Genomic DNA, 17,262 nt, shown 5'->3' on the forward strand with positions numbered 1-17,262 from the left:
AGGAACCTTGTATTCTATGCTAGCTCTTTTACTAACTGAAACTCTCTAGTCCTCCAACTTTCTCACCTGGAAAGTTATGAGATTAGTAAATGATTCTAGTATTCCTGTCCAACTCTAAAACCTCATGTTTTTATGACTAAAGATTTTAAAGTGAAGACTTCTGTGAGAGAGTGGCATGGACATATATACACTACCAAATGTAAAATAGATAGCTAGTGGGAAGCAGCTGCATAGCACAGGGAGATCAGCTCGGTGCTTTGTGACCACCTAGAGGGGTGGGATAGGGAGGGTGGAGGGAGATGCAAGAGGGAGGAGATATGGGGATATATGTATACATATAGCCGATTCACTTTGTTATAAAGCAGAAACTAACACAACATTGTAAAGCAATTATACTCCAAAAAAGATGTTAAAAAAAAAAATGAAGCTGGGGGAAAAAGAGTAAATTAAACACAAGGTAAATACAAGGAAGTAGAAATAAAAATGAGTGGAAACCAAGGAGGTAAAAAACAGAATACAGTACATCAACTAAACTAAAGCTGGGTTTTTAAAACAGTCCATAATATTTATATACATATTGTTAGACACATTAAGAACAAAAGCTAGAAAACACAATGATTTATATTAGAAATATAATAGAAGATATCACTACACAATTTATAAGGATAACAAGTAATATTATGAACAACTTTACACCAAGAAATTTGGCAAATTATAACCAAAAGGGCAAATTCTTCCTAAGACACAAACAGAAATAAGAAGCATTAAAAAACCAGAATAGTTTTATATTTACTAGATTGAACTCACAATTTAAAATGTCACTCAATAAACAGCATGCACAGAAGGGTTTACTGGTACATTGTATTAGACATTTTACGCTATCACCCTGATAGAAAAATCAGACCAAAAATAAAACAAAACAAAGCAAAAAAGGAAAAATTAAAGACCTATAGTTCCTATAAACACAGATGCCAAAATTCTTAACAAAATATTAGCCAACTGAATCCAGCATCATGGTGAAAGAAATATGCATCATGACCAAATGGGGTTATTCCAGGTATGCAAATGAAATCCACATATTAACAATGAAATTCACCATACTAACAGAATGAAAGAGAAATGCCATAGTCAAAATTGTTGCAGAAAATGCAGCTACTGTCACAATTAATTGTAAAACACATAATATGTTCTCCTTAAGATAAAGAACAAAGTAAAGATGCCTGCTCTTACCTCAGCTTGGTACGAGGGATGCTTGCCAGTGAATTAAGGTACGAAAAAGACACAAGGCATAAATACGTGAAAGAAGATGCAAAACTGTCTTTATTCATTGATTATATTGTAATTTACTTTCTACAATCAAATAATCTAGGGACAAAAGAACAAAAATAACTAAAAAGCAAATTTATCGAGGCTTTTTAGTTATTTGGTGGGATGCAAAAGCCATATGTAAAAGTCAATTGTATTCTATATAAATAAATAAATAAAAATAAAGTGAAGACTTCTGAAGAAAAATGGGCCAGGTTATTTAACGTGGAGAAAAGTGGGAAAATTCATTACTGTATTTGCTTGGACACAGCTCCATGACCTACACAAAATCACTTATGGACTTAGGCATAATGATTCATGCCTGTCAAATAACTGCTTTAACCACCCACAAGTAATTGGAAAGACTGCAGTAAACTTTAGGCACATCTAAGTCTCCTACTGCTATCTCCCTTATAATTATAACTCTGGTGCTGGTATCAGTTGTCATGTACAGCACAGGGAACTCTGCTCAATGTTATGTGGCAGCCTGGATAGGAGGGAAGTTTGGGGGAGAATGGATACATGTGTATGTATGGCTGAGTCGCTTTGCTGTGTACCTGAAACTATCACAACATGGTTAATCGGCTATACTCCAATATAAAATAAAAAGTTAAAAAAAAGAAGTTTGATAATACTGAGAACCAGGATCACTAATCCCATATCTATCAAGCATAGAACAAAACGGCCTAGTCTTTCATTTTACTGTCAGTTATTTATACATGTAATGCCCTTCCCTGTTTAGAGTATGTGTTGCTCAACTCTGGAATAGTTTACCAAGAAAGGTTATACATGTTTCTTCTTTGAAGATCAGTAAAAAGAAGGCACCTTTTCTTTCTTGAAAAGGTTTGGCAATGACCAATATAAAAGCAAAACAGTGAACAAGATGGACTCCAGCATTATGATTTGTTGTCATTGTTTAAGCCTTAACTTACAAAAAATTTAGCTGATAATAATAGTTTACTTCTCCTGAACTTCTATTATTCAGCTCCAGTACCTTTTTTTCAGGCCCAGGTTAGCTTCCCAAGTTCTTTGTTCCATTAAGTAGGAACCAGAAGTTTCTCTCCCCCACTCTACTTGGTCCTGAGTTTAGATTACCTCCTCTTTCATGTGCCTTCTACCAAAAATTAGTTCTGAAGATACAGACAAGGCATCTGAGTAGGGAACTGCTTTACCACATAACTGAGTATTCTGCCCTGTAGAGAAATTATTCCAGCTCAACCTTTCTTAACAGTAACACATCATAGCCTTTCAGAGGTGAAAACAGTCTACCTTCGCTGTCTTTAAGAACCTTTGAAAAGGTGAACTCTTCTTCAGCTACAGATGGAAAGCTGAAAAATTATTGCCTAAATAATTCATCCTGCCAAGTTCCACACAGTGAAAGTAAAATAAAATATCTGACTTTGTTTGCACAAGATGAAAATATTGAATGGGGAGAGCTCTACAAAGGGATTCAAGTTCATTAAGCCTGACAAGCCAGTTTCTTTCCTCTCTCAAGGTTCCACAGACCCTTGGAATCAGAGTTTCCAATTACTGACTCTGTACTTGAGCATAGGGTATAAGGAATTATTGCTATCTGACTTAGATGAAAATGTGTTCCAAAGGTTCATTCATTCAATTCAACAAAACGTGTCCTAGCACCTATTAAGAGCAATACACTTTCGTTGAGTTAAATGAATCACTACACTCAAGAGTGTCCAATCTAGTTGAGGAGAAAGATGCACATACACAGATTACTCTAGCAAAGGTCAAACTGTGATAAGTGTGATGAAAGAGGCTCAGAAACCTAAGGGAGTCAAGGGAGAAATTGATTCAATATAAGGAAGGATTTTTAGAGGCTGGGGCTTTAAAAATGAGTAAAACTCTTTTACTTTTCTTACTTCACTGTGGAAAATAAAAGAAAGAAGATAAAAATCACACAGAATCCCATCACCTGAAAATAATTACTTTTAACATTCAACATTTTTATCTATACATATGTAAGCATGAATACTCCTTAAAGAAATGTAATCATCAGTGCATACTGCTTTGTAGACTACATTTTTCCCTTAACAATACACAATGAACATTTTTCTATGCCATTAGCTATTACTCTAACATAGGTATGGCTCATATGTTTCATGTTTCCTTTTATTTCTGGTCCTGATTATGGCTGCTTAGAGTTTGATACTGAGGATTCTGAGACCATGTTCTAAGTGAGAAAGAAGGCTTTGATCCATTTAGCAATGTCCCCACAAGTCCAGGTTAGGGGATCTGTGCTACAAACACCGTATATTTGCTGGTTCATTTCTTTCTCTTTTAATACCACATGTTATTCTATCATATAATTGCATATATATTTAAACCAATCCCATGTATTTGGACATTTAGGTTATCTTTGATTTTTCTCTGTTACACATAACACCATGATGCACATCCTTATGCATATATAGTTGCCCATTTGTATAATCATATTCTTAACAAAACTTTCTAGAATTGTTATTGCTGAATCAAAATATATGCAAAATTCCACGGCTCCTAAAAAGCATTGCCAAATTACAGTGCAGAGAGTTTATACCAATTTAAATACCTAGAAACTGTGTATGAATGTACTAAGTTTCTGGTTCCATTCCCTATGCTAGATGTTATGTTTTCTTTTTTAATGTTTTCTCACCAGTTTGAGCTGGTACATGATCAGTTTTATAAATGTTTTAAGTAGCTCATAACTCTAGAGAGTGGAGGGATGTTCCAGGTGCTCCAGGCCCACTCAACAATCACAAGGTGAGAAGGACAATATATTAACATACTGGTAACCCATGGCGCACACAAAAGTTCTGCTATACACCATTATTAATTTTTTATCTGTGACATCATAAGTTACCCACTTCTAACAGAATATCTTTAAAATCTCATTATGATTGAGGACCTATCCAGTTGTCTTTCTAATTCTGTCAGTTTGGGTTTTATATATCTTTTTTTTTTTTTTTTTTTTTGCGGTACGCAGGCCTCTCACTGTTGTGGCCTCTCCCATTGCAGAGCACAGGCTCTGGACGCGCAGGCTCAGCAGCCATGGCTCATGGGCCTAGCCACTCCGCAGCATGTGGGATCTTCCCGGACTGGGGCATGAACCCCCGTCCCCTTGCATCAGCAGGCGGAGTCTCAACCACTGCGCCACCAGGGAAGCCTGGGTTTTATATATCTTGAGGCTTTGATGTGAATGAAAAAAGAGTTATGATTATTATGTCTTCGTGATTGACTGTTCAATGTATTACTATGTAGAGCTACTATGTCTATTCACCCTTTTTGCCTTAAATTATATTTTTTGCTACACAGCTTTTTATTTGTAAGCAGCATACAGTTAGATTTTAAAAAATCTAATCTGACCATCTTTCTTTCATAAATGAGTTTAATCCAATTTTACTACTGTGATTTCAGATATATTTGGACTTATTTCTGACATCTTTATTTTTTCTGTTAACTTCCTGTATCTTTTCTTTTTAATTCTTTATCTTTGGTTGATTTGATAAAGTATCCTATATTTTCTGCACAAAACTCTGCTGGTTTTTAATCTTAATCTTAAATTTTAACATATGTAATTAACCATAAATTGTTCTCACAAAGCCTACAGTTATTCCACATTTTGATTCTCCCAACAATGACAAGAACCTTGGCAGTCTTTTACAACACCACCCCCATCTTATTATTTTGTTTAAAATTTTAATATCAACAATTTTCAAAACACAAGAGTACAATTATTTGTTTTAACTGTATATAATTAAATTTACCAACATATATTATCAATTTCTGTGATTTCCATTATTTCTTGTATCCTTTGCTTTCAGTTCATTTTTTGTCTTGCAAAGTTAACTGGAGTCTGGATCATAAATTCTTTAAGGCTAACGATGACTGAAAATGTCTTATATTTGCCAGCATTCTTGATTTATAGTTAATTAGACATAAATTCTAGACTGAAGATTATTCTCTCTCAGTACATTGAATACATTCCATTGTATTCTGGAATGTAACAGTCTAGGTTTCATTTTTCATTCCATTGTACAGTAACTCTCCAAGAGCTTTAAATCATTTTTTTTCTCAGACATTTTGCAGTTTGATTATAGTATTTCTAGGTATAGATTTATCACCATTTATTTTGCTTGTTATCCAGTTACTTTGACCTTAGGTCTCATTACTTCTTCAGTTTTGGAAAATTTTTAGCAGGTATCTCAACGAATATTGCTTCTTTGTCATTCATTCAACACTATTCTAACCATCAATCTATTCTCTTAACTGCCCTTTCATTTTGTTTATGTCTATTTTTCATGCTGTTTTCTGGGTTAATTCTTCAATACCATCTTCCAATTCACTAACTTTTTTCTCTATGAAGTTTATCCCATCTACTGCTGTGGTTGATTGTGTTTCCAAAGATGATCACACACTGCCTCCCATCTCACATTCTTTTTTTTTTTTAAATAGATCTTTATTGGAGTATAATTGCTTCACAATACTGTGTTAGTTTCTGTTGCACAACAAAGTGAATCAGCCATATGCATGCATATATCCCCATATTCCCTTCCTCTTGAGCTTCCCTCCCACCCTCCCTATCCCACCCCTCTAGGTGGTCACAAAGCACGGAGCTGATCTCTCTGCGTTATGCTGCCGCTTCCCACTAGCGAACTATTTTACATTTGGTAGTATATATGTATACATGCTTTTTGCTGTGAGACTTTGCTATTCCTGTCGGGAAGAGATTGAGTCTATGTCCCTTCCACATGAACCTGCATCAGCCCTATGACTTGTTTGACCAGTAGACTGTAGCACAAAAGGCATGTACCAGTTCCAGCCCTTTAAGAGGTCTGGCGTTTTTGCTTTCATACTCTCTCAAGGAAACCAGCCGCCATGCTTTAAAGAAGCATGGACTACACTAATGAATGAAAGGACACAAGGTAGAGAGAAAAAGCCACATGGTAAAACCCTGAGGCTTGTAAATGAAGGCTCCTGGAACCCTATAGCCCAGCTGACTGCCGCCAACTAAGTCACCCCTGCAAATGCTACTAATTGAGCACTGCCTAAGGTCCAGACCCAAAATGATGGGAAGACTGCTGCTACATTTGGGGATAGTTTTTTACACTATAACAGAAAACTGAAGTAATTACTTTTTTATTTCAATGACTGTATTTTTCATTTCTAAGATTTACAATCAATTCTATTTCATATTTACCTATTTTATTTCATTTTTGTCTGGTGTTAATAATCTGTTGTCTTTTAAAAATGGAAACTATGCCTCATTCATCTCTTTGAACATTCTAAGCATGCTTATTTAAAATTTTTATTTTTAATCTGGAGTAAATTTCTGCTTCGACCATTGATTTTGTCATCTATCTGTCCTGGCATTAGATTTCTTCTAGACTATTTGGTGGTGGGGGCGGGGAGTAGGTAAGAGGTGGCGACAAATTACAAATACATTGTAAATAGAGGCTTTTTCTCTTTTCATTTTTCACCCCGCCTGCAATATCCCTGGCAGTCTACTGACTTTGCAGTTGCCTCTTGCAGCCCTCCAGAACCACAACCAGGACCTTATCACAGTGATTTGGGGTCCTGTTTATGAAAATATTGTAGATTTTGCCAATTTGGTCACAGAACAAGGGATAACTTGCCTCATTTATTGGTCCCATGTCTTATGTCTATTTCGTTCTGCCTCCCTAAGCCCACAACTTTCTCAAAGCCTAAAGCAGAGATCAGGTATAGTGTGTTATTTTTAAGGTTCCTTTCATAAGGGAGACAGTCTAACCCCAACATCTGACTTCTGACTTACCTTCCTCCACCCTTTACCCTACAAGATTCCACATCTCAGGCACAAATGACTCAAGAGACCAATAAGCTGGAGATTTAGCCCTGTTCACTGTATTGTGCTTTATTACTTTCTCAGTTCATAGCGATGATTATTTTGTTTTTGAAACTGGATCTTTCTCTTCTTTCTTTTTATGTTCCATTGCTGCTATACATTTGGACCACAGGGAGTGAGGGAACAAATCATGCATTTACTATGCAACCTAGCCTAGAAGTCCAGTATTTCATTGATTGAAATGTCTTCATCACACATAAAGATCTTTCATGTTCTTGAGTCTTTGGCAGGCCTTTCTGGTCTGTTGACCCCTGCTTTTCAGAGCTCATGTGATTAGATTGGATCCACATGGATAATCCAATATTATCTCCCTATTTTAAGGTCCATAATCTTAATTACATCTGCAAAGTTCCTTCACAGCAGTACCTACATAAGTGTTTGATTGAATAACCAGAGGATGGGAACCTTGAGGGGACATTTTAGGATTCTGCCTACCATAGTAATGGATCACTAAAGCCATCTGCTGCCGGATTAAAAAAAAAAAGTTTAAAACCAGAAGTGAATGTAGGAACTTCTGTCTTCTAAGGAAGGTAGGGGTAAGGAAAGAGGCATGAGGAGATGTTATTTATATCAGAGTAAAAGTTAATCTACATACTACCCCATTCCACTTTAAAACAGTAGTAAGAGAAGACTCCTGCTAAGAGGTACCAAAAGGAATGGAAATCTAAATTACTAATTAAATTACTTATCCTCATATTATTATGAGGATAATTAAAGTGTGAGAAGGATTTTGCAGGCAAGGGAAAACTCAGGTATATGGCTGGAGATTGGAGTCTACATAGAAATTGCCCTTGTCTATTTGCTTTAATGTAAAACTGTTACATTGACCCCAAACCCTGACACTGACAAACCTGCAGTAAAGTCTGCCACCATAAAACTGTCTTCAATGTATGGTTCATGGAGATGGCAAAGAAAGGAGGCTGAGTTCTACATCATGACTTGTGTAAAGCCAAAGGCAAGAGGGCCAGTTGATTTAGAAGGTGAGATGCAAATGATACCAAACGTTCAGGAGGTTAGGAACTTGGAACCAGAAGGCCATGAGAATGTCAGCCCTCAGGATTTACAGTTATCTTAAAGAGGTCCTGAGCCTTCCCATGGGATGAGAGCTTGAGCCAATTTTGTTTGAGCCTCCAAGATAGTTAAGAGGTTCCCCTGAAACCTGAGTTACAGTTTAAAACAGTTCTCAATCCTGGCAGAGTGTTAGAAATGCCTGGGGAACTGTTAATAACAACCAGTACTTAGGCTACGCCCCAGAACAACTGAATCAGAAACTCTGGGAGGGGGATGCAGGCATCATTAATGTTTAAAATGTGCAGCCAAGGCTGAGAACCACTGGTTTAAGCTGTGGAAGAACGTTGAAGGATGGGCACTAGAAGAGAAATGAGTAAATCAGATGTTCTAAGAGATGGGAGAAAAACCACTAAACTGAAGCTATGAGAAGATGATTCAATTCTGCAGTAAAATTGAATGAATGAGAACAGAGAGGAGGCTTTCAATTTAACTAACAGGAGGATACTTTTTGCTCTGAGAAGTGCATTAGTAAAATGGTAGGGACAAAATTTGGATTACAAAGATTTGAAAAACAAATGAGGGAGAGGAAGTAGAAGTAAATGTAGGCTAATTTTTCAAGATATTAAAAGGGATGTTAAGGCAAAAGATGAAACCACGACAGGGAAAGAGCATGGAAATAACTTGGAAGTGCAAATGCCAGTAGGGCACCTTCATAAATGAAAATTAAATTTGAAGTGAGAACATTCTGACTATTCCTGACTCCACACATACTTCTTTATAGTCATAAGTGAAAGGACTGAGAACCATGTTTATATGAAAATGAAAAATACTCCTTCACTTTTCTCCATAGGAGAAGGAGGGACAGAGAACAAAAACTAATTACAGCACAAAGTATATTTAGCTGTAACTTAATCAGTTTAACCATTATTTATAGGTGTCAATGGTTCACTCTTCTATTCAAACTATCACACATCTGTGATAGGTTTCATAATGTAGACAACCAGACAGTAATAACTTAATTGAATTCAAGTAAGCAATTCATGTCAGTGTGTGAATGACTTGAGTTTCTAGACCCCTTTTAAAATACAGAAAGTTTACTGATAAAAATGAAGCTCTATTTGGCAATATGAAGAAGAAATGTGAAGAAGGCCTGCAGCAAAGTCTGCCCTCTGTCTGGACATGAGTCCTTCTTTGAAGTCAACTTCTATAAACCAGCCCTAGCTCTTCTCTGCCTACACTTCTGAACCCCAAGTTATTTAAGAATTCCATTTCCCTCTTGGTGGGTCCTTGCAGGAGATGATGGAGGAGGGCAGGAATGAGGATAGCTATTCTTATGTATCAGTTAGTGGTACTTACAATTGGATTCAGAATTTTAATCAGGAATTTTATTCCAGGTACATTGCAGGAAAAAAATATAGATAGAGATCCTTAGGAACCATGTGACATGTTTGTATTTCACTATATTTTTATCTCCAAACAGCTCTTCAGTACTCTCTCAGTCACCCAGGACCACTGGACCTTGCTTGCCTAGAATAGCTTTTCTGTTTTTCTCTTGAATACATACATGCTTCTAGAGAAGAAAAAAAATATGTCATTGGATTTCCAGTTTCTCACTGTCTCCACTAGGGTCTTATGAAAAGATTGGAAGAGCCCTTGGGGAGAAAAACTATTCCTAACAGACCCTAAAGGAAGGACACTGAAGGTTTCCCAGGGAGGAAACAGACTTAGTGAATAAGCAGTTAACTGTAGCCAGCCTTTGCCTAAGGTGAGCAGTGAACAGTTTTCAGGGTAAAGTGTGGTAGGTTCCCTTCACACTTAGGTAGAGAGACCCTTCAGTTACATAATTAGTTAGAAAACTTTATTTGAGGATCAATTGTCAAAGGCAAAGTGATTTGAGATTTGATGGGGCGATGCTTGATTAAATAGAATTTCAGAATTGAACTAATGTCCACAATATCAGGGATCATATTTTATAGATAATGACAATGTATAGACTCTAAAGTAGACTCTGTTTCTGAAGTTCACAGTATTTTGCTCTTTTCCTTTGCTTTGTAATAATATTCACCACTAATTAAATACCTTCCATATGCTGAGTACAATATATAATTTACCTTATTTAATCTCCTCACATAACACTATAAGGTAAATATTTACATCCCTGCTTATAGACCAGTAAATAGACCTAGACATGTTGAGTAGTTTACTCAAGGCCATATGGCAAATTAGTAACAGAGCTAACATTTTGATCTCAGATTTATTTGCCTCCAAAGTGTGCCTTCTTTCATTATATACATTATACTAATTTTCTATATGTTTAAAGGAGCTTCATAACTATATAAGAAGGGACATTTTCAATCCTCCATGCCAGCAGAATTTCAACTCAGGGCTACACAAAGCAGTGAGCTTATCAGAATGGATAAAGAAGTTGTGGCACATATATACAATGGAATATTATTCAGCCATAAAAAGGAACGAAACTGAGTTATTCATAGTGAGGTGGATGGACCTAGAGTCTGTCAAACAGAGTGAAGTAAGTCACAAAGATAAAAACAAATACCGTACACTAACACATATATATGGAGTCTAAAAAATAAAAATGGTTCTGACAAACCTAGGGGAAGGACAGGAATAAAGACGCAGATGTAGAGAATGGACTTGAGGACATGGGGTGGGGGAAGGGTAAGCTGGGACGAAGTGAGAGAGTAGCATTGACATATATACACTACCAAATGTAAAATAGATAGCTAGTGGGAAGCAGCTGCATAGCACAGGGAGATCAGCTTGGTGCTTTGTGACCACCTAGAGGGGTAGGATAGGGAGGGTGGGAGGGAGACGCAAGAGGGAGGGGATATGGGGATATATGTATACATATAGCTGATTCACTTTGTTATACAGCAGAAACTAACACAACATTGTAAAGTAATTATACTCCAATAAAGATGTTTAAAAAAAAATAAGGTTAAAGGAAAGCTGACGGAAGCTGCTGGTAAAAATAAGGCTATATAAAAGGTAAGTAACAGCATATCTTAGTCTTAAAGGTGTATTGAGTCTTAAAGGTGTATCTTAGTCTTAAAGGTGTACTGAGGGAGAGAGAGAGAGAGACATGACATTGACATGGAGACTCAAAATAATGAGTCATCTTACTGGATGACAACAGAAATAGGAAAAGAATCCCTGTTCTTTTCATCTTGTGATTCTTGGGAGAAAGTGACAGTAGAGATTTAAGATCTTGAAATTGTAATGGAGGGGTTGGGGGATAGGAAATTACAAAAAACTTAGTAAACGGATTTGAGACCAAAGTAAATTCAGTTCTTTATTTTTCACAGAGTATTACTGAATTTCATTTATGTTGTCAACACTGTGCCAGGTGCTGTGTAGGTGGACAAGGTAAGTAAGGCATAATACTTCCCCTCCAAGAGCTTATAATCAGGAAGCAAGGCATAAATACAACAATGTATAATTCAGTGCAAAAACAAGAGTACTGATAATAAAAACTATAAAACTGAGAGAAGAAATAAGGAAATGAGGACTAGACTGTGCATTCACTCAACTAATAATTTGCTGAATACCTCCCATGGGTCAAGTAAGATAATTAATGCTATGGCTAACCAGTAGAAAGAAGCATTCAACAGGTGAGAGATTTGAGGTGAACATTAAAGACAGAAAATATTTAGTTAAGTAGATAAAAGGGCAGTGACTTTCTCAAGAAGTAAAGATTTTAAAAGCACTAAACTTATTATAGATTTAAACACTTTATGTATATTAACTTATTTAATTATAAGAACTCAATGAGGTAGGTATTATTAGTGTTCCCATTTTACAGATGAGGAACATAGGCTCAGAAAGGTTAAGCAATTGACTCCCTAAGGCACACAAGAAGAAAGTAGTATAGCCAGATTCAGATGCAGTAAGTAAGATATTTAATTGCTTTGCTATACAGCCTCTCAGGCCACCATGTTAGAGAAGACCTGCTCATGCAAAGAACACAGGATTACCATGCCTTAGCAAGCACATCATCAGAAGTTTGGGTAAAATCTTGTCTTACATCTTCGTGGTTGTGATTAATCTCTAAGGCAATAGTTCTCAAATTTTATGGTGCATCAGATCACCTGGAAGGCTTATTAAAACACAGATAGTTGAACCCCATCCACAGAGTTTTCAATTCAGTGGGTCTGTTGTGGCGCCCCAAAATTTGCATTTCCAAACAAGTCCCAAGGTGATGCTGCTGCTGCTGGTCTGAAGACCACACTTTGAGAACCAATGATTAAGAAAACAAGTTCCCTGTCTCCCCCACAAAACTTATATCTGGGGTCTTCCATCAGTGAGCACTGAATCGAACATCTCTATTTCCACATCACAGGAATCGCAAAGTCGACATGTCTAGAGTTGAAATCACCATCTTCTCACTGAATATCTGCTCTTGTGTTTTTGCCATGTTAAGTGATGGAGCAAGTTAACACTTAGTACTTTGGAAGCATCTCTGACTCCCTGACTCTTTCCCCACCTGCCCCCATCCAGTCAAAGCACCATGTTATATTGATTTTTGCTGTTCAATACTTCTTTCAACAGGTATTTATTAAACACTACTATATGCTAGTCTAGGCTGGATTAAGACTAAAGGTGCTGAATACCCCAAAATATCACCACCAGACAATGTCCTTTTCTATAGTAAGAGAGAATATCTCTTTGACAGTCTTAGCAGGGTCACAGAAGAGAAGATATTGATAAGGGGTCAGGGGTAGGTTCAGGTGGTTGAAAATGGTCTTTCGAAGCAGAAAGCTGATTGGGATTGAGCAGTGGTCATGACATAATAGTTTACAATTGGTCGTCATAAACTGCTGTTTGATAAGTGAGCTATTTGTCTAGAAGAGCAGACTGTTGTCTCAGATAAACTGATTTGCAGGAATTACCTGACGCAAATAGTGAGACTATTTATTGGTTTACAGTCTTATCTTTTTTGGGCAAATGTTTCCTGGTGCAAAACACTAACTCATATTGACAAAGGTGGTCTCCTAATAACTATGTCACGCTGATGTAGGTGATCACAGTTCTCAAAGACATTCTGCCCTAGCTTTAAGAAACTTAACTTCTGGTGAGCAGGCAGACAGGGTTTCAACAAAATACCTCCTTGTTAAAATTAAGTTATTTATAGGGTAGAAAGTATACAGAGAAGAAGTATCTGAGTATTCTTACGGAAATCTTCACAGTGGAGGTAGCACTGAGTTTGAATGGATGAGGGAGTGAGGGCAATCTACTCCAGGTGAAGTAAGAGGAACATGCAAAGCCCCAGAGATATGAGATATCATGAAGCCATCTCCTTTCTATTCATATACCTAAGGTTAATTCAGGCCCTCCTCTTTCTTTAAACTATTTCAAAAATCTTCTAATTGATAGCCTCTAACCGCTGTCTCCAATCTTGTACATGCACATACCAAATCACTCAGTACTCTTCAGCCCACAGCTGGAGAGTACTGAGTGATTTGGTATGTGCATGTACAAGATTGTATCTTGTATCTTATCTGTAACCCAGGCACTTTATCTTCAGCCCACAGCTGGAGAGGTGTGTATTGCTCCTCTGGGGAATGTAGAAGATGGTCAGGGAAGCACTCTGCCTCCTTCTCTGGTTGTGTGAAGTCCACAAGGGGCTCCTCTTGCTGCCCAATCTGTAATAGGAAAGATGATGATGCCTGTCATTCTGGGCTGGAGGGAGAGTATTTTCTCGTCTTTCTGACCAGTTAATCTAAAGAAGATCCAAAGAGCTATTTACCTGAGGTTTCAGAGGATAAAATACAAATTGTATAGAGTGGTAGGGTAGGGTCAGGGTGGACTTTGGATAGCTTTGCATCCTTATTTTATCTAATCCCCGTTCTTGAAGGTCCCTTCCTAGACCTTCAGCATGTGTCCACATGGATGTTCCCTTCAATCGCAGAGTGTCTCCCCACAGACCACTTCCTCTCTCTTCCTCATGTTACCCTCTTTTTGCCTCCCCTGTGCCTGGAGTTTTTAACTTCTTCTTCCTCCTCCCTTCATGGATAGTGAACCTTCCCCCAGCAATTATTAGGTTTCTGGCATCTTCTTGGATTTTGGAAATCTGTATGGTCTCCAAGTTGTATGCTGAGGGTTGCTGGTTTTGAGTTGTGAGTCAGCCATAACCATTCATTCTCTATCTACTTCTACTGCTGACTAAGGGGAAGAAGGGGGAACTTCCAGTTCTTAGGGGGAACTTCCAGTTCTTAGAAGAGGTGAGAAAGGACATTAGGAGTGATCACCATTTTGTATCGCAGCTTAATTTTTATTTTTGTTTTTCTTAAGAGGTATCTTCAAAACAAAACAAAACAAAAGCAAAACAGAGATCTCATCCTGCAAGGATTATTCTCCAGCCAGTAACAGTCAAGGGGGTCTATGTATGACATTCATATCCCCTCTCCTAGAGTAATGTTTAACCTTACTTTGTTTTGTTTTTTTAAAAAGTATGTCTCTCCTTACCAACCTGAATAACATTATAAATCCCTCTTCCATTAACCTGGCCTTGGAAGGTGTTATGTCCAATCACCTCTTCTCGATTCCTGGCCTCCTCTCCCTCAACTGTGGTAGGAAGAGACAAAGACAGCCCTATGACATATCCTGCCATATAACCAACCTACTTAAAACCTCCAAGTTTCCTCATTGCCCATCAATAGCAAGAAAGCACATACCCCCCCTGAGGGGGCAGCCTCTATTTCAACCAGTTGTTGCCATGAGCAAATGCAGATTCGATGTGGCAAATTTCTAAGAGAAGTCAGAAAAAACCTGGGATTTTAAATGAAATATCCCTATTTTTAAACCTTGGGTGATATAAACAAAACTCAAGCAAAACCGAAACAGAAAACTCTTTACAAAAAAACACAGCTTCCATCTCTGATCTAAAGGATCAAGTCCAAACTTCTTATCAGAGCACAGGCTGGGATGAGGAACTAGCCCCTGCCTCCTCTCAAGCCCCATCTCAAATTACTATCCACAAATAAGCAACAGCAATATTAAACTGTTATTATTTTTCAGTTTCCACTTGCTATGCTTTTGAAAGTGTAATTTCCTCTACCTGGAGTCCTTTCAAAAATATTGTCTACCTGGAAATTTCCTATTCATGTGTCAAAACACTTTGGAGGTACAACCTCCTCTTTGAAGTCTTCCCTGATCAGCTCACCAAAATCATTTTCTCTACTGTATTACCTTTGTACCTTATACATAGTTTTTATTATTATTATTAGCTTCCATTTGTTCCAGAGATGATAAAACAAATAACGAAGGTTACTTTAGAAGAGTAAAGTAGCTTATTCAAAGCCACAAAATTAAAGCAAGACCCAGAATTGTACTCCAGACCTGTCTATCTCCAAAGTCTATACATTGCCCACTACCACATTCTACCTCCTATTTGTGCCTGTATTATTTGTTTATATCAGTTCCCCCTATCCCTTAACTGGGATTAACTGAAAACAGGAACAGTACTTTATTCGTCTCTGTCACCAGTACCTGGAATATAATATGCATTCAATAAATGTTTGTTGAACTGAGGTGAACTGCGTTTTATATGCAAACGATATCACTTTTATTCAATATTGCTCTATCTTCTTTTCATGATTAATTCTTGGTATTTATCTAAATTTATCTTCATTTTAGATTGTTAAAAAGAAGTTCAGGGACTTCCCTGGTGATGCAGTGGTTAAGAATCTGCCTGCCAATGCAGGGGACATGGGTTCGAGCCCTGGTCCTGGAAGATCCCACATGCCATGGAGCAACTAAGCCTGTGGGCCACAACTACTGAGCCTGCGCTCTAGAGCCCACAAGCCACAACTACTGAAGCCTGTGTGCCTAGAGCCTGTGCTCCACAACTAGAGAAGCCACTGCAATGAGAAGCCCATGCACCACAACAAAGAGTAGCCCCCGCTCTCCACAACTAGAGAAAGCCCGTGGGCAGCAACAAAGACCCAACGCAGCCATACATACATACACACATACATACATACATACATACATACATAAATTTATTTTTTTTAAAAAAAGAGTTCAATGGGATGTTTTTCAAATTCATTACCTTCCTAAAAGGTAATGAACCAAGAGGCAGGATTGTCATAACTTTAATAGTGATGTACTCGATTCAAGCAATCATTATTTGGGCATGTTTGAGAAGCAGAATATTAGCTCTCCAGTTCCCAAATTCCAAATCTTGACTTAGCAGGAATCAGCCCAAATTTGGGAAAGAATTTTAATCACTGGCTTCAAGCAAACATACATAAGCTGCAATTGTCCTGTCCCCCCTGTATCCTGAAGGATTTTTACAGATGGGGGTCAAATTGTAATTGTGTCTTTCTCTATAAGGTATCGATGAGGATATGTGCATTCTTCGTATACGAGAAGTTAGCCCAACTTACCCACAGTTGATAGGCGTATTTCCACTTTGAGTTATTTAGAGCAAGGAGGAATATTTTCTGCTCAACCATTTAGCTATCTCAAGTTTCCCACAAGAGGAAAATACATGACTTAAAGGAAAGGCAGAGTCTGACTTGATGAAAACTCTCAGTGGATGGAATCTATGAACATAATCTTAATGCACCAGGCTCAAATACAGTATTTAATTACTTTTTCTCTGCCTCAACATCCCTAAGGATTCTCACATATTCCTCATCCATAAAGCTGGCTAGAATTCTCAGTGTGGGAGGGAAGAGAGTTGGGGAGGGAGTCTCTCACCTAAGAAGCAACATCAGAACATCAGGAGGATGTGTGGCATTTTCCCACCATGTTATTCTGATCAAGCATCCCCATGATAGGCTGATTCCCAGCCTTCTGTTGAGAATATTCCTGTCACAGAAAGAGGTTTTATTCCAATGGAGCACTGGATATAGGGTCTCCTTAGAGACACTGATTTCTGAGATTGAACAGAAATGCATATGAATAGATTACTATTAAGAGAGTTATTGATACTTTGAAGTATTCTGAGAGAGACTCTCCTGATATGATGAAAACACTTTACCCTTGACACTATGGTGTAAAAAGGTAAGTATTCCACTTCAAATATAAAGAAAATGGGGTTC

This window comes from Neophocaena asiaeorientalis, unplaced genomic scaffold (assembly GCF_003031525.2).
Source record: "Neophocaena asiaeorientalis asiaeorientalis breed wild unplaced genomic scaffold, Neophocaena_asiaeorientalis_V1.1 scaffold146, whole genome shotgun sequence".
Taxonomy (NCBI): Eukaryota; Metazoa; Chordata; class Mammalia; order Artiodactyla; family Phocoenidae; genus Neophocaena; species Neophocaena asiaeorientalis.